The sequence below is a fragment of the Triticum urartu genome, chromosome 6 (assembly GCF_003073215.2).
Source record: "Triticum urartu cultivar G1812 chromosome 6, Tu2.1, whole genome shotgun sequence".
NCBI classification, from domain to species: Eukaryota; Viridiplantae; Streptophyta; class Magnoliopsida; order Poales; family Poaceae; genus Triticum; species Triticum urartu.
The window spans coordinates 548,514,706-548,538,717 of record NC_053027.1 but is presented as its reverse complement, the minus strand read 5'-3'; positions in this window follow the sequence as shown (position 1 = coordinate 548,538,717).

The window sequence follows — 24,012 nt, the reverse complement described above, 5'->3', positions numbered from 1 at the left end:
GTTTCACAAAAGAACCAAGCACATCAAAAGACGCTTCAATTCCATCCGGGATCTAGTCCAGGTGGGAGACATAGAGATTTGCAAGATACATACGGAGCTGAATGTAGCAGACCCGTTGACTAAGCCTCTTCCACGGGAAAAACATGATCAGCACCAAAGCTCCATGGGTGTTAGAATCATCACTGTGTAATCTAGATTATTGACTCTAGTGCAAGTGGGAGACTGAAGGAAATATGCCCTAGAGGCAATAATAAAGTTATTATTTATTTCCTTATATCATGATAAAAGTTTATTATTCATGCTAGAATTGTATTAACCCGAAACATAATACATGTGTGAATACATAGACAAATAGAGTGTCACTAGTATGCCTCTACTTGACTAGCTCGGTAATCAAAGATGGTTATGTTTCCTAACCATGGACAAAGAGTTGTCATTTTATTAACGTGATCACATCATTAGTTGAATGATCTGATTGACATGACCCATTCCATTAGCTTAGCACCCGATCGTTTAGTATGTTGCTATTGCTTTCTTCATGACTTATACATGTTCCTATGACTATGAGATTATGTAACTCCCGTGTGCCGAAGGAACACTTTGTGTGCAACCAAACGTCACAACGTAACTGGGTGATTATAAAGGTGCTCTACAGGTGTCTCCAAAGGTACATTTTGGGTTGACGTATTTCGAGATTAGGATTTGTCACTCCGATCGTCGGAGAGGTATCTCAGGGCCCTCTCGGTAATGCACATCACTTAAGCCTTGCAAGCATTGCAACTAATGAGTTAGTTGCGGGATGATGTATTACGGAACGAGTAAAGAGACTTGCCGGTAATGAGATTGAAGTAGGTATTGGATACCGACGATCGAATCTCGGGCAAGTAACATACTGATGACAAAGGGAACAACGTATGTTGTTATGCGGTCTGACCGATAAAGATCTTCGTAGAATATGTAGGAGCCAATATGGGCATCCAGGTCCCGCTATTGGTTATTGACCGGAGACGTATCTCGGTCATGTCTACATTGTTCTCGAACCCGTAGGGTCCGCACGCTTAAGGTTTCGATGACAGTTATATTATGAGTTTATACGTTTTGATGTACCGAAGGTTGTTCGGAGTCCCGGATGAGATCACGGACATGACGAGGAGTCTCGAAATGGTCGAGACATAAATATTGATATATTGGAAGCCTATGTTTGGATATCGGAAGTGTTACGGGTGAAATCGGGATTTTACCGGAGTACCGGGAGGTTACCGGAACCCCCCGGGAGCTATATGGGCCTTAGTGGGCCTTAGTGGAAGAAGAGGAGAGGCGGCCAGGGCTGGGCCGCGCGCCCCTCCCCCCTAGTCCGAATAGGACAAGGAGAGAGGGGGCCGGCGCCCCCCTCCTTCTCTCTCTCTCTCTTTTCCACCTCGCGAATCCTATTCCAACTAGGATTGGGGGAGAAGTCCTACTCCCGGAGGGAGTAGGACTCCTCCTGGCGCGCCCTATGATGGCCGGCCGGCCTCCCCCTCTTGAACCTTTATATACGGAGGCAGGGGCACCCCAGAGACACACAAGTTGATCCATGTGATCATATTCTTAGCCGTGTGCGGCGCCCCCTTCCACCATAGTCCTCGATAATATTGTAGCGGTGCTTAGGCGAAGCCCTGCGACGGTAGTACATCAAGATCGTCACCACACCGTCGTGTTGATGGAACTCTTCCCCGACACTTTGCTGGATCAGAGTCTGGGGATCGTCATCGAGCTGAACGTGTGCTAGAACTCGGAGGTGCCGTAGTTTCGGTGCTTGATCGGTCGGGCCATGGAGACGTACGACTACATCAACCAAACGCTTCCGTTGTCGATCTACAAGGGTACGTAGATCACACTCTCCCCTCTCGTTGCTATGCATCACCATGATCTTGCGTGTGCGTAGGATTTTTTTTTGAAATTACTACGTTCCCCAACATGATTCACGCTCGACCTTTCGGTCTCCGTGTTCCGAGGCCATATCTGTTATATGCTAGGATCATCAAGTTAAACCTGAGTATTCCGCGTGTGCAACTGTTTTGCACCCTTTGTATTTGAACGTAGAGCCTATCACACCTGATCATCATGTGGTGTCTCAGCACGAAGAACTTTCGCAACGATGCATACTCAGGGAGAACACTTATACTTTGATAATTTAGTGTGGGATCATCTTATAATGCTACCGTCAATCAAAGCAAGATAAGATGCATAAAAGATAAACATCACATGCAATCAATATAAGTGATATGATATGGCCATCATCATCTTGTGCTTGTGATCTCCATCTCTGAAGCATCGTCATGATCACCATCGTCACCGGCATGACACCTTGATCTCCATCGTAGCATCGTTGTCGTCTCGCCAATCTTATGCTTCCACGACTATCGCTACCGCTTAGTGATAAAGTAAAGCATTACAGCGCGATTGCATTGCATACAATAAAGCGACAACCATATGGCTCCTGCCAGTTGCCGATAACTCGGTTACAAAACATGATCATCTCATACAATAAAATTTAGCATCATGTCTTGACAATATCACATCACAACATGCCCTGCAAAAACAAGTTAGACGTCCTCTACTTTGTTGTTGCAAGTTTTACGTGGCTGCTACGGGCTTAGCAAGAACCGTTCTTACCTACGCACCAAAACCACAACGATAGTTTGTCAAGTTGGTGCTGTTTTAACCTTCGCAAGGACCGGGCGTAGCCACACTCGGTTCAACTAAAGTTGGAGAAACTGACACCCGCCAGCCACCTGTGTGCAAAGCACGTCGGTAGAACCAGTCTTGCGTAAGCGTACGTGTAATGTCGGTCCGGGCCGCTTCATCCAACAATACCGCCGAACCAAAGTATGACATGCTGGTAAGCAGTATGACTTATATCGCCCACAACTCACTTGTGTTCTACTCGTGCATAACATCAATGCATAAAACCTAGGCTCGGATGCCACTGTTGGGGAACGTAGTAATTTCAAAAAAATTCCTACGCACACACAAGATCATGGTGATGCATAGCAACGAGAGGGAAGAGTGTTGTCTAAGTACCCTCGTAGACTGGAAGCAAAAGCGTTAGCACAACGCGGTTGATGTAGTCGTACGTCTTCACGGCCCGACCGATCAAGCACCGAAACTACGGCACCTCCGAGTTCTAGCACACGTTCAGCTCGATGACGATCCCCGGACTCCGATCTAGCAAAGTGTCGGGGATGAGTTCCGTCAGCACGACGGCATGGTGACGATCTTGATGTTCTACCGTCGCAGGGCTTCGCCTAAGCACTGCTACAATATTATCGAGGATTATGGTGGAGGGGGGCACCGCACACAGCTAAGAGATCAATGATCAATTGTTGTCTATGGGGTTCCCCCTTGCCCCCGTATATAAAGGAGTGGAGGAGGGGGCCGGCCAAGGAGGGTGGCGCGCCCTAGGGGGGAGTCCAACTCCCACAGGGAGTAGGACTCCCCTTTTTCCTATTAGGAGTAGGAGAGGGAAGGAAGAGGAAGGAGGGAGGAAGGAAAGGGGGGGCCGGCCCCCCTCCCAATTCGGATTGGGCTTGGGGGGGGAGCCCCCTCCCTTGCTCCTTTCCCCTCCTTTCCACTAAGGCCCAATAAGGCCCATATACCTCCCGGGGGGTTCCGATAACCTCCAGTTGATCCGGTATTGTCCCAATCTCACCCGGAACCTTTCCGGTGTCCAAATAGTCGTCCAATATATCGATCTTGATGTCTCGACCATTTCGAGACTCCTCGTCAAGTCCGTGATCACATCCGGGACTCCGAACAACCTTCGGTACATCAAAATATATAAACTCATAATGAAAATGTCATCGTAACGTTAAGCGTGCGGACCCTACGGGTTCGAGAACAATGTAGACATGACCGAGACACGTCTCCGGTCAATAACCAATAGCAGAACCTGGATGCTCATATTGGCTCCTACATATTCTACGAAGATCTTTATCGGTTAGACCGCAAAACAACATACGTTTGTTCCCTTTGTCATCGGTATGTTACTTGCCCGAGATTCGATCGTCGGTATCTCAATACCTAGTTCAATCTCGTTACCGTCAAGTCTCTTTACTCGTTCTGTAATACATCATCTTGCAACTAACTTATTAGTTGCATTGCTTGCAAGGCTTAAGTGATGTGCATTACCGAGAGGGCCCAGAGATACCTCTCTGACAATCGGAGTGACAAATCCTAATCTCGAAATACGCCAACCCAACATGTACCTTTGGAGACACCTGTAGAGCACCTTTATAATCACCCAGTTACGTTGTGACGTTTGGTAGCACACAAAGTGTTCCTCCGGTAAACAGGAGTTGCATAATCTCATAGTCATAGGAACATGTATAAGTCATGAAGAAAGCAATAGCAACAAACTAAACGATCAAGTGCTAAGCTAACGAAATGGGTCAATTCAATCACATCATTCTCCTAATGATGTGATCTCATTAATCAAATGACAACTCATGTCTATGATTAGGAAACATAACCATCTTCGATTAATGAGCTAGTCAAGTAGAGGCATACTAGTGACACTTTGTTTGTTTATGTATTCACACAAGTATTATGTTTCCGGTTAATACAATTCTAGCATGAATAATAAACATTTATCATGATATAAGGAAATAAATAATAACTTTATTATTGCCTCTAGGGCATATTTCCTTCAGGCTGAGGGTATGTACCAGTAGCGATGTGTTTGATCTCTCTCTCTCTCTCGTGTTCTTGAGGTGTTACAATCTTGATGCATCGCGAGCTTTGCTATTATATTTGGATCCTATGATGTTTCTTCCCCCCTCTACTCTCTTGTAATGGATTGAGTTTCCCCTTTGAAGTTATCTTATCGGATTGAGTCTTTAAAGATTTGAGAACACTTGATGTATGTCTTGCCGTGCGTATCTGTGGTGACAATGGGATATCACGTGATTCACTTGATATATGTTTTGGTGATCAACTTGCGGGTTCCGCCCATGAACCTATGCATAGGGGTTGGCACACATTTTCGTCGTGATTCTCCAGTAGGAACTTTGGGGCACTCTTTGAGGTTCTATGTGTTGGTTGAATAGATGAATCTGAGATTATGTGATGCATATCGTACAATCATACCCACGGATACTTGAGGTGACATTGGAGTATCTAGGTGACATTAGGGTTTTGGTTGATTTGTGTCTTAAGGTGTTATTCTAGTACGAACTCTAGGGCTGTTTGTGACACTTATAGGAATAGCCCAACGGATTGATTGGAAAGAATAACTTTGAGGTGGTTTCGTACCCTACCATAATCTCTTCGTTTGTTCTCCGCTATTAGTGAGTTTGGAGTGACTCTTTGTTGCATGTTGAGGGATAGTTATGTGATCCAATTATGTTATTATTGTTGAGAGAACTTGCACTAGTGAAAGTATGAACCCTAGGCCTTGTTTCCTAGCATTGCAATACCATTTACGCTCACTTTTATCATTAGTTACCTTGCTGTTTTTATAATTTCAGATTACAAAAACCTTTATCTACCATCCATATACCACTTGTATCACCATCTCTTCGCCGAACTAGTGCACCTATACAATTTACAATTGTATTGGGTGTTGGGGAATGTAGTAATTTCAAAAAAATTCCTACGCACACGCAAGATCATGGTGATGCATAGCAACGAGAGGGGAGAGTGTTGTCTTTGTACCCTCGTAGACCGTTCGCGGAAGCGTTATATCAACGCGGCTGATGTAGTCGTACGTCTTCACGTCCGACCGATCCAAGTACCGAAAGCACGGCACCTCCGAGTTCTGCACATGTTCGGCTCGGTGGCGTCCTCGCCTTCTCGATCTAGCAAGAGGGGCGAAGTTGTAGATGAGTACCGGCAGCACGACGGCATGGTGACGGTGTTGGTGAAGAACAATCTCCGCAGGGCTTCGCCTAAGCACTACGAAAACTATGACGGAGGATAAACTAGAGGGGACGGGGTTGCCGGCACACGGCTTGGTGTTTCTTCATGTGTCTTTGGTGCTAGCCCTACCCCTCTATTTATATGTTGAGCCCTGGGGTCGAAAATTGGAGTAAAAGCCTCCTCAAAGTCTGTTTCACCCGAAAGGAAACAGTCCTTCTCGGACTCCAGGGCTAGACGCCAGGGTTCCCGGCGTCTACCCCCTAGACGCCAGGGTTCCTGGCGTCTAGCCTCTGGTCTTCGCAAAACTTCCTTTTGCACTTTCCAAAAGCCTCATGGGCTTTCCCCTTTGGCCTAGATAAAGTGTTCTCGTGCCCAAACATTTCGGGAAACATCCGGAACCCCTTCCGGTGAATTTCGGAACCCTTCCGGAGATCAAACACTACTATCCCATATATCAAACTTTGTCTCCGGACCATTCCGGACTTCCTCGTCATGTCTGTGATCTCATCCCAGACACCGAACAACATTCGTTCATCAACATACATAACTCATATAGTACTATATCGTCAACAAACGTTAAGCGTGCGGACCCTACGGGTTCGAGAACTATGTAGACATGACCGAGACACCTCTCTGGTCAATAACCAATAGCGGGACCTGGATGCCCATATTGGCTCCTACATATTCTACGAAGATCTTTATCGGTCAGACCGCATAACATCATACATTGTTCCCTTTGTCATCGGTGTGTTACTTACCCGAGATTCGATCGTCGATATCTCAATACCTAGTTGAATCTCGTTACCGGCAAGTCTCTTTAACCGTTCCGTAATACATCATCCCGCAACTAACTCATTAGTTGCAAGGCTTATAGTGATGTGCATTACCGAGTGGGCCCAGAGATACCTCTCCGACAATCGGAGTGACAAATCCTAATCTTGAAATACGCCAACCCAACAAGTACCTTTGGAGACACCTGTAGAACACCTTTATAATCACCCAGTTACGTTGTGACATTTGGTGGCACACAAAGTGTTCCTCCGGTAAACGGGAGTTGCATAATCTCATAGTCATAGGAACATGTATTAGTCATGAAGAAAGCAATAGCAACAAACTAAACGATCAAGTGCTAAGCTAACAGAATGGGTCAAGTCAATCACATCATTCTCCTAATGATGTGATCCCGTTAATCAAATGACAACTCATGTCTATGGTTAGGAAACTTAACCATCTTTGATCAACGAGCTAGTCAAGTAGAGGCATACTAGTGACACTCTGTTTGTCTATGTATTCACACATGTATTATGTTTCTGGTTAATACAATTCTAGCATGAATAATAAACATTTATCATGAAATAAGGAAATAAATAATAACTTTATTATTGCCTCTAGGGCATATTTCCTTCAGTCTCCCACTTGCACTAGAGTCAATAATCTAGATCACATCGCCATGTGATTTAACATCAATAGTTCACATCACCATGTGATTAACACCCATAGTTCACATCGTCATGTGACCAACAACCATAGGATTTACTAGTGTCAATAATCTAGTTCACATCGCTATGTGATTAACACCCAAAGAGTACTAAGGTGTGATCATGTTTTGCTTGTGAGAGAAGTTTAGTCAACGGGTCTGCAACATTCAGATCCGTATGTATTTTGCAAATTTCTATGTCAACAATGCTCTGCACGGAGCTACTCTAGCTAATTGCTCCCACTTTCAATATGTATCCAGATTGAGACTTAGAGTCATCTGGATCAGTGTCAAAACTTGCATCGACGTAACCCTTTACGACGAACCTTTTGTCACCTCCATAATCGAGAAACATATCCTTACTCCGGTAAGGATAATTTTGACCAATGTCCAGTGATCTACTCCTAGACTATTGTACTCCCTTGCCAAACTCAGGGCAGGGTATACAATAGGTCTGGTACACAACATGGCATACTTTATAGAACCTATGGCTGAGGCATAGGGAATGACTTTCATTCTCTTTCTATCTTCTGCCGTGGTCGGGATTTGAGTCTTACTCAATTTCACACCTTGTAACATAGGCAAGAACTCTTTCTTTGACTGTTCTATTTTGAACTATTTCAAAATCTTGTCAAGGTATGTACTCATTGAAAAAACTTATCAAGCGTCTTGATCTATCTCTATAGATCTTGATGCTTAATATGTAAGCAGCTTCACTGAGGTCTTTCTTTGAAAAACTCCTTTCAAACACTCCTTTATGCTTTGCAGAATAATTCTACATTATTTCCGATCAATAATATGTCATTCACATATACTTATCAGAAATGCTGTAGTGCTCCCACTCACTTTCTTGTAAATACAGGCTTCACCGCAAGTCTGTATAAAACTATATGCTTTGATCAAATTATCTAAGCGTATATTCCAACTCCGAGATGCTTGCACCAGTCCATAGATGGATCGCTAGAGCTTGCATATTTCCTTAGCACCTTTAGATTGACAAAACCTTTCTGGATGCATCATATACAACTCTTCTTTAATAAATTCATTAAGGAATGCAGTTTTGTTTATCCATTTGCTAGATTTCATAAAATGCGGCAATTGCTAACATGATACGGACATACCTAAGCATAGATACGAGTGAGAAACTCTCATCGTAGTCAACACCTTGAACTTGTCGAAAACCTTTTTGCGACAATTCTAGCTTTGTAGATAGTAACACTACTATCAGCGTCCGTCTTCCTCTTGAAGATCCATTTAATCTCAATGGCTCGCCGATCATTGGGCAAGTCAATCAAAGTCCATACTTTGTTCTCATACATGGATCTCATCTCAGATTTCATGGCCTCAAGCCATTTCGTGGAATCTGGGCTCATCATCGCTTCCTCATAGTTCGTAGGCTCGTCATGGCCAAGTAACATGAGCTCCAGAACAGGATTACCGTACCACTCTGGTGCGGATCTCACTCTGGTTTACCTACGAGGTTCGGTAGTAACTTGATCTGAAGTTACATGATCATCATCATTAGCTTCCTCACTAATTGGTCTAGTAGTCACAGGAACAGATTTCTGTGATGAACTACTTTTCAATAAGGGAGCAGGTACAGTTACCTCATCAAGTTCTACTTTCCTCCCACTCACTTCTTTCGAGAGAAACTCCTTCTCTAGAAAGGATCCATTCAAAGCAACGAATATCTTGCCTTCGGAACTGTGATAGAAGGTGTACCCAACATTTTCTTTTGGGTATCCTATGAAGACGCACTTCTCCGATTTGGGTTTGAGCTTATCAGGTTGAAACTTTTTCACATAAGCATTGCAACCTCAAACTTTAAGAAACGACAGCTTAGGTTTCTTGCCAAACCATAGTTCATACGGTGTCGTCTCAACGGATTTAGATGGTGCCCTATTTAACGTGAATGCAGCTGTCTCTAATGCATAGAGACATCATAGATCGCACCATATCTAATAAAGTACGATTATGACGTTCGGACACAACATTACACTGTGGTGTTCCAGGTGGCGTGAGTAGTGAAACTATTTCACATTGTTTTTAACTGAAGGCCAAACTCGTAACTCAAATATTTTACTTTTGCGATCATATCGTAGAAACTTTTAATTTTGTTACGATGATTCTCCACTTCACTCTGAAATTCTTTGAACTTTTCAAATGTTTCAGACTTGTGTTTCATCAAGTAGATATACTCATATCTGCTCAAATCATCTGTGAAGATCAGAAAATAATGATACCTGCCGCGAGCCTCAATATTCATCGGACCACATACATCAGTATGTATGATTTCCAACAAATCTGTTGCTCGCTCCATTGTTCCGGAGAACGGAGTCTTAGTCATCTTGCCCATGAGGCATGGTTCGCAAGCATCAACTGATTCATAATCAAGTGATTCCAAAAGCCCATCAGCATGGATTTTCTTCTTGCGCTTTACACCAATATGACCTAAACGGCAGTGCCACAAATAAGTTGCACTATCATTATTAACTTTGCATCTTTTGGTTTCAATATTATGAATATGTGTATCACTACGATCGAGATCCAACGAACCATTTTCATTGGGTGTGTAACCATATAAGGTTTTATTCATGTAAACAGAACAACAATTTATTCTCTTACTTAAATGAATAACCATATTGCAATAAACATGATCAAATCATATTCATGCTCAGCGCAAACACCAAATAACACTTATTTAGGTTCAACACTAATCCCAAAAGTATAGGGAGTGTGTGATGATGATCATATCAATCTTGGAACCACTTCCAATGCACATCATCACTTCACCCTTAACTAGTCTATGTTCATTCTACAACTCCTGTTTCGAGTTACTACTCTTAGCAACTGAACCAGTATCAAATACCGAGGGGTTGCTATGAACACTAGTAAAATACACATCAATAATTTGTATATCAAATATACCTTTGTTCACTTTGCCATCCTTCTTATCCGCCAAATACTTGGGGTAGTTCCGCTTGCAGTGACCAGTCCCTTTGCAGTAGAAGCACTTAGTCTCAGGCATAGGTACAGACTTAGGCTTCTTCAATTGAGTAGCAACTTGCTTGCCGTTCTTCTTGAAGTTCCCCTTCTTCCCTTTGCCCTTTTCTTGAAACTAGTGGTCTTGTCAACCATCAACACTTGATGCTTTTCTTGATTTCTACCTTCGTCGATTTCAGCATCACGAAGAGCTTGGGAATTGTTTTCGTCATCCCCTGCATACTATAGTTCATCACGAAGTTCTACTAACTTGGTGATGGTGACTAGAGAATTCTGTCAATCACTATCTTATCTGGAAGATTAACTTCCACTTGATTCAAGCGATTGTAGTACCCAGACAATCTGAGCACATGCTCAATGCTTGAGCTATTCTCCTCCATCTTTTAGCTATAGAACTTGTTGGAGATTTCATATCTCTCAACTCGGGTATTTGCTTGAAATATTAACTTCAACTCCTGGAACATCTCATATGGTCCATGACGTTCAAAACGTCTTTGAAGTCCCGATTCTAAGCCGGTTAAGCATGGTGCACTAAACTATCAAGTAGTCATCATATTGAGCTAGCCAAATGTTCATAACATCTGCATCTGCTCCTGCAATAGGTTTGTCACCTAGCGGTGCATCAAAGACATAATTCTTCTGTGCAGCAATGAGGATAAACCTCAGATCACGGATCCAATCCGCATCATTGCTACTAACATCTTTCAACTTAGTTTTCTCTAGGAACATATAAAAAATAAAACAGGGGAGCTAAACACGAGCTATTGATCTACAACATAGATATGCTAATACTACCAGGACTAAGTTCATGATAAATTAAAGTTCAATTAATCATATTACTTAAGAACTCCCACTTAGAAAGACATCCCTCTAATCTTCTAAGTGATCACGTGATCCAAATCAACTAAACCATAACCGATCATCACGTGAAATGGAGTAGCTTTCAATGGTGAACATCAATATGTTGATCATATCTACTATATGATTCATGCTCGACCTTTCGGTCTCAGTGTTCCGAGGCCATATCTGCATATGCTAGGCTCGTCAAGTTTAACCTGAGTATTCTGCGTGTGCAAAACTGGCTTGCACCCGTTGTAGATGGACGTAGAGCTTATCACACCCGATCATCACGTGGTGTCTGGGCACGATGAACTTTGGCAACGGTGCATACTCAGGGAGAACACTATTATCTTGAAATTTAGTGAGAGATCATCTTATAATGCTACCGTCAATCAAAGCAAGATAAGATGCATAAAAGATAAACATCACATGCAATCAATACAAGTGATATGATATGGCCATCATCATCTTGTGCTTGTGATCTCCATCTCCGAAGCACCGTCATGATCACCATCGTCACCGGCGCGACACCTTGATCACCATCGTAGCATCGTTGTCGTCTCGCCAATCTTATGCTTCCACGACTATCGCTACCGCTTAGTGATAAAGTAAAGCATTACAGCGCAATTGCATTGCATACAATAAAGCGACAACCATATGGCTCCTGCCAGTTGCCGATAACTCGGTTACAAAACATGATCATCTCATACAATAAAATTTAGCATCATGTCTTGACCATATCACATCACAACATGCCCTGCAAAAACAAGTTAGACGTCCTCTACTTTGTTGTTGCAAGTTTTACGTGGCTGCTACGGGCTTAAGCAAGAACCGTTCTTACCTACGCATCAAAACCACAATGATAGTCTGTCAAGTTGGTGCTGTTTTAACCTTCGCAAGGACCGGGCGTAGCCACACTTGGTTCAACTAAAGTTGGAGAAACTGACACCCACCAGCCACCTGTGTGCAAAGCACGTCGGTAGAACCAGTCTCGCATAAGCGTACGTGTAATGTCGGTCCAGGCTGCTTCATCCAACAATACCGCCAAACCAAAGTATGACATGCTGGTAAGCAGTATGACTTATATCGCCCACAACTCACTTGTGTTCTACTCGTGCACAACATCAACGCATAAAACCTAGGCTCGGATGCCACTGTTGGGGAACGTAGTAATTTCAAAAAATTTCCTACGCACACGCAAGATCATGGTGATGCATAGCAACGAGAGGGGAGAGTGTTGTCTACGTACCCTCGTAGACCGTTCGTGGAAGCGTTATATCAACGCGGTTGATGTAGTCGTACGTCTTCACGTCCAACCGATCCAAGTACCGAAAGCACGGCACCTTCGAGTTCTGCACACGTTCGGCTCGGTGACGTCCTCGCCTTCTCGATCCAGCAAGAGGGGCGAAGTAGTAGATGAGTTCCGGCAGCACGACAGCGTGGTGATGGTGTTGGTGAAGAACAATCTCCGCAGGGCTTCGCCTAAGCACTACGAAAACTATGACGGAGGATAAACTAGAGGGGACGGGGTTGCCGGCACACGGCTTGGTGTTTCTTGATGTGTCTTTGGTGCTAGCCCTACCCCTCTATTTATATGTTGAGCTCTGGGGTCGAAACTTGGAGTAAAAGCCTCCTCAAAGTCGGTTTCGCCCGAAAGGCAAGAGTCCTTCTCGGACTCTAGGGCTAGACACCAGGGTTCCCGACGTCTACCCCCTGGACGCCAGGGTTCCTGGCGTCTAGCCTCTGGTCTCCGCAAAACTTCCTTTTGCACTTTCCAAAAGCCTCATGGGCTTTCCCCTTTGGCCCAGATAAAGTGTTCTCGTGCCCAAACATTTCGGGAAACATCCGGAACCCCTTCCGGTGAATTCTGGAACCCTTCCGGAGATCAAACACTACTATCCCATATATCAAACTTTGTCTCCGGACCATTCCGGAGTTCCTCATCATGTCCGTGATCTCATCCCGGACTCCGAACAACATTCGGTCATCAACATACATAACTCATATAGTACTATATCGTCAACGAACGTTAAGCGTGCGGACCCTACGGGTTCGAGAACTATGTAGACATGACCGAGACACCTCTCTGGTCAATAACCAATAGCGGGACCTGGATGCCCATATTGGCTCCTACATATTCTACAAAGATCTTTATCGGTCAGACCGCATAACAACATACGTTGTTCCCTTTGTCATCGGTATGTTACTTGCCCGAGATTCGATCGTCTGTATCTCAATACTGTTGGAAATATGCCCTAGAGGCAATAATAAAATGTTTATTATTATATTTCTTTGTTCATGATAATTGTCTATTGTTCATGCTATAATTGTGTTATCCGGAAATCGTAATACATGTGTGAACACATAGACCACAACACGTCCCTAGTGAGCCTCTAGTTGACTAGCTCGTTGATCAAAAGATAGTCATGATTTCCTGACTATGGACATTGGATGTCATTGATAACGGGATCACATCATTAGGAGAATGATGTGATGGACAAGACCCAATCCTAAGCTTAGCTCAAAGATCGTGTAGTTCGTTTGCTGTAGCTTTTCTGAATGTCAAGTATCATTTCCTTAAACCATGAGATTGTGCAACTCCCAGATACCGTAGGAGTGCCTTGGGTGTGCCAAACGTCACAACGTAACTGGGTGACTATAAAGGTACATTACAGGTATCTCCGAAAGTGTCTGTTGGGTTGGTACGAATTGAGACTGGGATTTGTCACTCCGTATGACGGAGAGGTATCTCTGGGCCCACTCGGTAATGCATCATCATAATGAGCTCAATGTGATCAAGTGGTTGATCACGGGATCATGCATTATGGTACGAGTAAAGAGACTTGCCGGTAACGAGACTGAACGAGGTATTGGGATACCGACGATCGAGTCTCGGGCAATTAACGTACCGATTGACAAAGGGAATTGTATACGGATTGATTAAGTCCTCGACATCGTGGTTCATCCGATGATATCATCGAGGAGCATGTGGGAGCCAACATGGGTATCCAGATCCTGCTGTTGGTTATTGACCGGAGAGCCATCTCGGTCATGTCTACGTGTCTCCCGAACCCGTAGGGTCCACACACTTAAGGTTCGGTGACGCTAGGGTTGTAGAGATATGAGTATGCAGTAACCCGAAAGTTGTTCAGAGTCCCGGATGAGATCCTGGACGTCACGAGGAGTTCCGGAATGGTCTGGAGGTGAAGAATTATATATAGGAAGTGCAGTTTCGGCCATCGGGAGAGTTTCGGGGGTCACCGTATTGTACCGGGACCACCGGAAGGGTCCCGGGGGTCCACCAGGTGGGGCCACCCATCCCGGAGGGCCCCATGGTCTGAAGTGGGGAGGGGAACCAGCCCATAGTGGACTAGTGTGCCCCCCCTTTGGCCCCCCCATGCGCCTAGGGTTGGGAACCCTAGGGGAGGGGGCGCCTCCACTTGCCTTGGGGGTACTCCACCCCCTTGGCCGCCGCCCCCCTAGGAGATCCCATCTCCTAGGGCCGGTGCACCCTCCCAGGGGGCCTATATAAAGGGGGGGAGAGGGAGGGCAGGAACACCTCAAGTCTTGGCGCCTCCCTCTCCCCTGCTACACCTCTCCCTCTCGCAGAAGCTCGGCGAAGCCCTGCTGCGATTGTCGTGGTTCTATCTCTGACAGTGATGTAGGGGGGTATGTATGGAGAGGCTAGATCTCAGCTATGGAGAAGTTGTAAACACACCAGGATGTATGAGTTCAAGCCCTTCGCGGAGGAAGTAACAGCCCTACGTCTCGGTGCCCGGAGGCGGTCGATTGGATTATGTGTGTATGAATTCCAGGGGTGCCAACCCTTGCTACTGTGGAGGGGGTGGCTTATATAGAGTTCGCCAGACCCCTCCGGCCCTCAGTAATGCAGGGTTAAAATATATTAAGACTGGGCGTTACTGGTAACGTCCCTAATAAACTGCTATGATGACCATAAAGACTACTTAATGGCCGACCGTTTGCTTGCGGAGTGACTTTAGATCTCCTGTCAGTCGAGTGGTTGGCTTTGTGGTCGAGTGTTTTGAATCCGTCGAGTGGGATACCTTCAAGTCGATTGAAGGGTGACTTCTTCTAGGGATGTCCTTGGGTAGGGCTCTTAGGACAGTTCCATGCCCCTACCCTAGGTACACAGCTTCATCATTAGCCCCTGAATGGATCGAGGTTCGAGTGGGGAAGGAGTTGGGGGAACTTCCGTCCAGTCCTTAGCGTTATATGAATGTCTTGTACTGGATCAATCATCACGGATGATGTTGTCGACTTCTTTCGGTCACCTTGATCCATTCTTGGTCTCTCGTCGAGTGAATTTCCTTACTTGTGAAATACCGAGCGCCGGCACGAGCGGGATCTTCTGCTTGATGGGTTGTTCCGCAGCCCATGGATTTCGCGGGATTTGAATTTCGGGAAGCGAGCGGGACAGGGGCGGCCACAATAATCGGATGGGATAGGATGGAAGCTCCTCGATCCCCGCGCCAGCTTTTTCGCCACGTACCGCGCGCGTGCCTGTTGCGGGATTTGACGGGATCGCCTGGGCCTACCGGTCAGCCACTCGGAAGCGGCTCCTTATAAGTTGCCGGCTCGGGGGCCCCCAACAGTGTGCTCTCGCCTTTCCTCCTCCCTCCCGCGAGGTCCTCTGCCACCTCCGCTCTCACCCTAGCGCCGTAGGTCCGTTCGAGCCTCGCCGGCGATGATGGTGAAGGACAAGACGTCAGCTTTGGAGCGCGCGAAGAAGGCGGCGGTGCAGGGGAAGGGGAAGAAGTCCGCTCGGGGCGGATCTTCCTCAAGGACTGCTCTGCCCAGGGATTGGATCCAGGGCGACTGGATGCCCTCGGTGATTCGGCAGGAAGATCTTGACGACATGGTCGAGGGGGGAGTCATTCCCCATGAAGCTGTGCGTCTCCCGGGGAGAGAAGTCGAACCCCAACCTCGTGACGATGAGTGCATCCTCCTCGCCACCCATATCGATCGCGGATTTTCTCTACCTCCTCATCCTTTTTTCCAGAGCTTTCTGAACTTCTTCGGAGCGCAGCTCCACCATTTCACTCCCAATTCCACCATGTATCTTGCGGCTTTCGTTTCCTTGTGCGGAAGTTTCTTGGGTTGCCGCCCTCATTGGGGACTCTTTAAACACATCTTCACTTGCCGTTCCCAATCGGTAAAGAAAGCCAGGTCGAGTGATGAACGGACGCAAGTGATCCAGCTGTGCGGGGGCCTGGCGATCCAGATGAGGGGTAAAAGTTCTTTTCCGTCTATCACTTTTCCCGAGTCGGTCCATGGTTGGCAGTCGACCTGGTTTTATTGCCAAGACCAGGTGACCCCAGGGCAGTCGACTGGTCTTCCCCCTTTCTCTCTGGACCGAGCTCAAAAGCCTGCCTCTCTGAAAGTGCTACCGGAGGAAAAGGCGCAAGTCAAGGTACTGGTTGGTCGAGTGGTTCAGCTTGTCCGAGAGGGCGTGACCGGCATGAACTTGCTGGAGGTCTTCCTTCGGAGGCGCATCCAACCGCTTCAGGCTCGTGACCACCCTATGTGGCTGTACTCGGGTCTCGACGACACCACTCGGGTTCACCCAGAGGAGGTCATTGACGAGATGCTGGAAGGGTGGCTGTCAAGCATCACAGGGAACAAAGACAACCCCCGAGGAGCCAGGAGGGTTCCCCCGCTTGACAGTACATACGACGTGGACCAGGTCTGACCTTGTGTTCCCGACTGAGATCTTGCTTTCTTCATTTGCTCTCTTTGAATCGATCGACTGACTTTCGACTTGTCTACTGTTCTCCAGGCAACTACAGAGATGTACTCGACACCCAATGGAGCACAGGGGCAGGCCGAGGAAGGGGAGGCGAGCGGAGGCGAAAGCGGAGACGAACAGGGGGAGTGGGAATCTGACGGCGAAGGAGAGGGAGACGACGACGTCGACTCCAGCGAAGAGGAGGAAGAGGAGGAAGCTGAACCTCCCCACTCGGAAAGGCGATCCAAGCTTACACACGACCCTGCGCGGGAACGTGGTAAGGCCACTACTCCCGTTGGGCAGTCGTCGAAGTGCCCTCGGACCTCTTTTCCAGTGCCGACTGAAAAAGCTCCCAAGCACCCCCGCGCGGCGCCGTCCAAGCCACCCAAGGCTCTGCCCAAGATGAGGATGACTATCCCCACCATTTCTGGGTAATGATAGAACTTGTTCTCCTTTGTCGACCATGGACGGATCCTTGGTCGATCCACTGAGCCGACTGACTGTCTTTCAAAATTTGCAGTGCTGCTACTTCTGAGATCTCCGCCAAGGACGATGATCAAGAGATGGAAGATGCTGTTACTTCCAACCCTGGTATGATTACTGATCTTCTGCCTTGAATCGACTGAGGATTTCTTATAACTCTGGTCGATTGAATTTTTCTCATAGCTCCTCCTCATGTTATTAACCTTCCTGACGACAAAGACGAAGCGCCGCTGAGAGTGAGGCGGAATAGGAAAGCGTCGGCTGGCGAGACCCCACAATCCACTCCGGCGCCTGAGGCCGTAGCTCGGTGGTGATACCACTCGGGCTTCTGTGACTTTCGCCATTCCTCTGACGAGTGTGCGGCCTTCGACGTCGACCGCCAATCCGCCTTCGCTCTTCGCCACACACCACGTCCCTGAGGACCAAGTGGGTGCGGCTAAGGAAGCTATACGCCAGGCAGGGATCATGATGGAGCAGGTCAAGGTGATTCGAGAAGCCAACCAAGCAGCTTATGACGCGAGTTCAGCTCTTCAGAGTAACATCCAGGTCAGTCGATTCACTGCTTGTTCTGTTAGGGTATGCTATCTGAAGAATCTCTTTTCTGAAGATCTTTAAATCTGTACACCCACTGGGTGTGTCTGTTAAGTCTTGGACGAGTAGGGGCACGCTTAGTGCACCCACTGGGTGTAGTCCCCGAGACTACGGTGGACTGCTGGCAGTCGACTATAGTCTTTATATTGTGTTGCTGTAGTTCTTCTTCACTCGGTCTGGTCAGGCCATGTCGAATGAAACTGTATCTGGTCGACTGCGGGCAGTCAATTTTTTTTTCAAAACCAGTGGGGGCACGCTGAGTGCACCCACTGGGTGTAGTCCCCGAGACTACTATTGAATGTTTTTCATTCAGCTGTAGTCCTAGAAACGCCATCATTGTCTCTTGGTTACTCAGAAGCAACTTATCTTGGACCTCTGTCAACTGACTTTTGCAGAAATCCTGTGAACTTGTGGCTCTCTACACTGAGTTGGAGAACAAACAGATCCAGCTCAACCTTGACTTGAAGCTCGCTCAACAGAACCTGCAGAAGGCGCGAGACGAAGCAAAAGGTATGGCTGGTGAGGTTTCTCATTCTTGACGAGTGACTTTCCTTTCTTGCCCGTTCTTGATGTTGAGTTCACTCGACGTTCTGTAGATAAATTGGAGGAAGCTCTAAAGAAGAAGGATCAAGATCTTGCTGAAGCACAGAAGGAGGCCTTGAGCAAAACGAAGCTTGCAGAAGAGAAACTGGCTTCGGTCAGAACTCTTGAATAGGAGAACTCCAGACTGAAAACTGCTCTCGAGACAGCTAATCAAGAGGTCGGCCGACTGAAGAACGACAAGATGGTTCTGCACGACCAGGCGGGTGAGCTGGCGGGGAAGGTAAACAATCTGGAGGCTTATCTCGGTGGACTCGCCAAGAAGCTGTTCGTCATGCTCGAAGGTAATTACTCCGACCCGGCTGTCTTGCAGTTACCAAGCCCGCGTAAGGCCACTGTCTTATTCTTGAATTGTGTTTGCAGAATTCTGCCAGAGCTTCGAAGAGGAAACTAGTCGAGTGGAGCCAGGCTTGGATCCTGCCAATTCTCTCGTGAAGGACGAGGCTGCTATGAACGTGCTCCGACTAGAGTCTCGTGTTACCAGCGTTGTTGACTATCTTGCTCGACTGAAGGTTGCGATGTCACGGATCGACACATCACTCTGGCCTGGAACATCGCTTCAGAACAACCTCGATTCCCTGATGGTTCGACTGGATGAAGTCCCGGGTCAAGTGGCGGAATGGAAGAAATCTTCTGCTAGATGTGGTGCTGATGTCGCTCTGTCTCTGGTCCGCGTCCATTGCAAGGAGGCGCGAGAAGAAAAGCTGGCCGCCATCCAAGTTGCCAATACCAGGAAGCACAGCTTTCAGGACTTCATGGAGACTTTCATTGCTGCTGCTACTCGTATTGCAGACGGGATCGACTTGGACGAGTTCGTCGCCCCTTCCAGTCCTCCGCTCGAGGAATGAAAAACTTTTATGCTTTACTTTAAATTTGCCTCGGAATGCCGAGTGGATTTTGTAACCGTTAAACTCTGTCGAGCCGAGGGCTCGAGTACTTTGATCTGAGGCCTGGGACCTTTGGGTCTTATCTGAACTTGATTTATCGTTGAATATCTTCGTGGTCGATCCGTCGAGTGGAACTAGGTCTTCACTCGAAATAACCTTGTATTTGTGGTGCAGCTCCGAAGGAGAAGGTAGCAGTCGATTTGCGCCTCGTCGTCCTTGCGGGTTGGGTTGTGTTCCGTACTTAGGCGAGCGCTGGGCTGCAGCTAAGCCCCCGAGTGGGAGGTTTGCTCTCCTCCACTCGGTAGGATTTTTAAACACTTAGGCGAAGCACTGGGCTGCAGCTAAGCCCCCGAGTGGGAGGTTTGCTCTCCACTCGGTAGGATTTTTAAACACTTAGGCGAGCACTGGGCTGCAGCTAAGCCCCCGAGTGGGAGGTTTGCTCTCACTCGGTAGGATTTTTAAACACTTAGGCGAGCACTGGGCTGCAGCTAAGCCTCGAGTGGGAGTCTGGCTCGCCACTCGGTAGGATTTTTAAACACTTAGGCGAGCACTGGGCTGCAGCTAAGCCCCCGAGTGGGAGTTTGCTCTCCACTCGGTAGGATTTAAACACTTAGGCGAGCACTGGGCTGCGGCTAAGCCCCGAGTGGGAGTTTGCTCTCCACTCGGTAGGATTTTTTCAACACTTAGGCGAGCACTGGGCTGCAGCTAAGCCCCCGAGTGGGAGGTTTGCTCTCCACTCGGTAGGATTTTTTCAACACTTAGGCGAGCACTGGGCTGCAGCTAAGCCCCCGAGTGGGAGGTTTGCTCTCCACTCGGTAGGATTTTTTCAACACTTAGGCGAGCACTGGGCTGCAGCTAAGCCCCCGAGTGGGAGGTTTGCTCTCCACTCGGTAGGATTTTTTCAACACTTAGGCGAGCACTGGGCTGCAGCTAAGCCATGAACTGCAGAAGTTTTTCTTATTACATCTTATCCGAGAGAGAACTCAAGTGTAAAAGGGGCGGAGCAGTTCCGCATTCCAAGCTCGCGGCTCGTCGATCTGGCGATCAACATTGTAGAGGTGATACGCTCCATTGTGGAGGACTCTGGTGATGATGAAGGGGCCTTCCCAAGTAGGAGCAAGCTTGTGTGGTTTCTGTTGATCCACTCGGAGGACCAAATCTCCTTCTTGGAAGGCTCGACTCTTCACATTCCTGGCGTGGAATCGACGCAAGTCTTGTTGATAAATGGTCGATCTGATCATGGCCATTTCCCTCTCTTCTTCTAAGAGGTCGACTGCATCTTGCCGGGCTTGTTCTGCTTCATCTTCGGTGTAAAGCTCAACTCGTGGCGCATTGTGAAGTAGATCGCTCGGCAGGACTGCTTCGGCTCCGTAAACCAGAAAGAACGGAGTTCTTCCAGTCGACCGATTTGGGGTGGTCCTCAATCCCCACAGAACCGACGGAAGCTCGTCGACCCATGCGCCCGCTGCGTGCTTGAGATCGCGCATCAGCCGGGGCTTTAGTCCTTTCAGAATCAGACCATTTGCCCTTTCAGCTTGTCCGTTCGACTGGGGATGGGCGACCGATGCGTAGTCGTCTCGTGTGCCCTGAGAGGCGCAAAAAGCTCTGAACTTGTCCGAATCAAAGTTTGACCCATTGTCAGTGATGATGCTATGCGGGACTCCATATCTGAACGTTAACCCCCTGACGAAACTGATAGCAGTGCAAGCATCAAGATTCTTGATAGGTTTAGCTTCAATCCATTTGGTAAACTTGTCGACTGCCACAAGCACATGTGTGAAACCACTCCTGCCTGTTCTCAGTGGACCAACCATGTCCAGTCCCCAAACTACAAAGGGCCAGACGAGTGGAATGGTCTTCAGGGCTGATGCAGGCTTGTGTGACATGTTGGAGTAGAACTGGCACCCTCCACACTTGTCGACTATCTCGTTCGCCATTTCATTTGCTCTTGGCCAGTAAAATCCCGCTCGGTATGCTTTAGCCACAATGGTCCGAGAAGACGCATGGTGACCACAGGTCCCCGAGTGGATATCATCAAGGATTATTTGACCTTCTTCTGGTGTTATGCACTTCTGACCGATTCTAGTCGCGCTTTCTCTATACAACTGTCCCTTTATGACTGTGAAGGCCTTGGATCGACGGACGATCTGTTGAGCCTCTTCCTTGTCCTCCGGGAGTTCTTTCCTCAAGATATACGCGATGTACGGTATCGTCCAGTCAGGAGTGATTGCCAAGACTTCCATGATTAGGTCGACCACAGCAGGAACTTCGACTTCAGTCGGATCTGTGGCACTTTTCGGCTGCGGGGCTTCTTCTGTAAAAGGATCTTCTTGGACTGATGGTGAGTGGATGTGCTCCAGGAACACGTTGCTGGGAATGGCTTCTCTCTTGGAGCCTATCTTTGCCAAATCGTCAGCCGCTTGATTTTTCAGTCGGGGGATGTGATGAAGCTCTAACCCCTCGAATTTCTTTTCTAACTTTCTCACTGCATTGCAATAACCAGTCATTGCCGGAATTCTGACGTCCCACTCCTTCATCACCTGATTAACCACCAAATCTGAGTCGCCATAGACCATGAGGCGACGGACGCCGAGTGAAATGGACATGCGCAACCCATATAAAAGTGCTTCATATTCTGCATCATTATTGGAGGAATCGAAGTGAATCTGGAGAACATATCTGAGCTTATCTCCTCGGGGGGAGACTAATACTACCCCAGCAGCAGAACCATTTAGCATCTTAGATCCATCGAAGAACATGGTCCAGTGCTCCGAGTGAATTTGAGTCGGAATTTGCTGTTCAATCCACTCGGCGACGAAATCTGCGATTGCTTGGGACTTGATAGCCTTCTTTGCTTCAAACTTGATATCACGGGGGAAGGAGTTCAATCGCCCACTTTGCCACTCGACCAGTTGCATCTCTATTGTGCAGAATCTCTGACAGTGGGGCGTCGCTGACGACTGTAATGGAGTGGTCAGAGAAGTAATGAGCAACCTTCTTCGTGGTCATATAAATCCCATATACAAGCTTCTGGTAATGAGGATATCTTTGTTTTGAAGGGGTCAAAACTTCAGACACATAATATACTGGGCGCTGAACTCTGAAGGCCTTTCCTTCTTCTTCCCGCTCGACTGTAAGTACTGTACTGACAACTTGTCCTGTGGCCGCAATGTAAAGCAGCAGAGGCTCTTTACTGATTGGGGCAGCAAGCACCGACTGGGTGGAGAGCAGAGTTTTGAGCTCTGCAAATGCTGCATCAGCCTCTGGAGTCCACTCGAACTTGTCAGACTTCTTCATCATTCGGTAAAGGGGCAACGCCTTTTCACCGAGACGAGAAATGAATCGACTTAGAGCGGCCAAGCAACCTGTAAGCTTCTGGACATCGTGCACACGCACAGGGCGCTTCATCCGGAGTATGGCACCGACTTTTTCAGGATTGGCGTTGATTCCCCGTTCGGAAACGAGAAAACCGAGTAACTTTCCACCTGGAACTCCGAATGTGCACTTTGATGGATTGAGCTTGGTATCATACCTCCTGAGGTTTGCAAAGGTTTCAGCAAGGTCAGTCCGCAGGTCGGAACCTTTCCGTGACTTAACCACAATATCATCCATGTATGCCTCCGCATTCCGATTGATTTGGGTGAGTAAACACTTCTGAATCATCCTCATGAATGTGGCTCCGGCATTCTTGAGGACGAATGGCATGGTGACATAACAGAAGCATCCGAATGGAGTGATGAAAGCTGTTTTGATCTCGTCGGGTCCATACAGACGGATCTGATGGTACCCGGAATAGGCGTCCAGAAAAGACAATCGCTCGCACCCCGCGGTCGAGTCGACTATTTGGTCAATGCGAGGGAGAGGAAAATAATCTTTCGGGCAAGCCCGATTGATATGTTTAAAATCAATGCACATGTGAAGTGACTTGTCCTTCTTGGGGACCATGACAACATTGGCGAGCCACTCGGAGTGGTAAATCTCTCGGATGAACTCCGCTGCTAAGAGCCGAGCCACCTCCTCGCCAATAGCTTTCCTCTTCTGGACGGCGGACCGTCGAAGATGTTCTTTCACAGGCTTAAATTTTGGGTCGACTCGTAGACGGTGCTCAGCCAGCTCCCTGGGAACTCCAGGCATGTCAGAGGGCTTCCATGCGAAGATGTCCCAGTTCTCACAGAGGAACTGGATGAGCGCTTCTTCCTATTTGGAGTCGAGCGTCGTTGAGATGTGAGTCGGGGCAGCATTGGGGTCGGTCGGGTGAATGTGGGCTGGCTTTGTTTCACCAGACGACTGAAAAGCTGATTCTGAAGCAGGCTTCTTGGCTCGTAGCAATTCACTCGGATCGGCAGTCTTCTGGTACTCTTGCAGCTCGACCACTGCCATCTGAGCATCAGCGATCTTTGAGCCTTTCTGAAAACACTCTTCTGCTTTCTTTCGATTGCCTGTAACAGTGATCACACCTCTGGGGCCAGGCATCTTCAGTTTGAGAT